This window comes from Dermacentor silvarum, chromosome 1 (genome assembly GCF_013339745.2).
Source record: "Dermacentor silvarum isolate Dsil-2018 chromosome 1, BIME_Dsil_1.4, whole genome shotgun sequence".
Taxonomy (NCBI): Eukaryota; Metazoa; Arthropoda; class Arachnida; order Ixodida; family Ixodidae; genus Dermacentor; species Dermacentor silvarum.
The window spans coordinates 375,648,060-375,649,516 of NC_051154.1; the positions used below are offsets into that span (position 1 = coordinate 375,648,060).

The window sequence follows — 1,457 nt, forward strand, 5'->3', positions numbered from 1 at the left end:
GGCTACTGCTACTCGTGTTTTATCATATCCTTAGTTGCTGACTATCCCTACGTATTCTCGGAATGGCGAGGTATCTTTTAATATTATTGTCACGTTCATACATCTACAATTTAGCTAACCGATCGGGCCGTTTAAGAAATGGTTACAAGATACTCAGAACCCAGATACGCCAAATGCATCTGAAATCGGCTAAGAAGACATTGTCTACGAAATGATTAGTAAACTACAACTGTCAGAGACGGGTTTCAGTTTTATATATGTGTGGGGATCGTGTTTAAGTGAGGTTTTGTACTTATCTGAACAGGCGGCAGCATGGCAATCATGTTATGACAAGTAATATACTGTATACAGGATGATATAATTTAGGTTTTATGGAATTTTTTAAAATAGCCTATTGCAGATAACATAATTCCAGTCCTTGAGTTTGATTATTCAAAGAGGCGGACATTATTTCCGCGATAAATCGAAACACATAATCAACTAAATAACAAAAATGCACTAGTTATCTTCTGATTTGATTAATCGGAAGATGCCGGTGGGTTTGCAAGACGTATTCAATTGCAAAGAAATTCTAGAATAACGCCAGTTTCGAGATATACGCCATCAAACTAGCCGTAAAAATGCACGGTTGTTCAGCTTACCATTTTTAACAAAACGCGCTTTTATACATTGAAGCACAAAGGTTACTGGAACGACCACGTATTTCGTCGCAGACTTTGGGAAATAATATCTCGGAACTGGCGTCCCCCTGGAAGTTCGTTTCAAGTGAATACATCTTGCAAACTCGCCATTACAATTCATAAATTGCAATATGTGCCGTAAAGTAACTACTTCAGAAGTTATTTGGTGAATTTTTGTAGATTAGTTGAATATGTGTTTCGATTTCTCGTAATATTACTGTCCGCATCGTCCGATAATCACGCTCAAGCGCAAGAATTTGCTCTCTGCCAGAGGGGAGATTTAAATATTCCATAAAACTTAAAAATGATCACTCCGTATATTTTTCAGAAGTCTACATTGCCGGTGGCTCAACAAGCGAAAGTTTTCAGTCCTAGGATTTTACCACAAAAAAAGTACCTGCGGGTTGAGCAGGACAGTATGACTCGTCCTGCTTCTCTTCGATTCGGGCTAACTGTATTTTCAGAGCAGAAAATAAAGAAACCCTGAGTATTACTCGATGCAACGAAAAACACGATAATTTCTCTGGCTTTTACATCGAAGCTGTATATGGCTAGCTTCCATCGGATCGATGTGCGTAGACCAAAAGCGTTAGCCGATCCCGAACACTGTGCGATACCAGGCCGACACGAGGCGGAGGTGAAGCAGGCTTCAAGCACTCCGCCTCGTCCTTGCAAAAATTAGTGTAATATCTTGGGTCCAAGTGAAACCCGTATCCGATATTACGCTGATAAGAACAGATACTACACTTTGACAGGCGTCGCCATGTCTACGTTCGC

At 40.2% G+C, this 1,457-nt stretch overlaps 1 pseudogene; it reads right to left on the reverse strand.

Annotated features, from left to right (window-relative positions):
* Nucleotides 1-1,263: 1,263 nt before the first annotated feature.
* On the reverse strand, nt 1,264-1,439 carry LOC119437819 (U2 spliceosomal RNA; annotated as a pseudogene).
* Nucleotides 1,440-1,457: the final 18 nt, after the last annotated feature.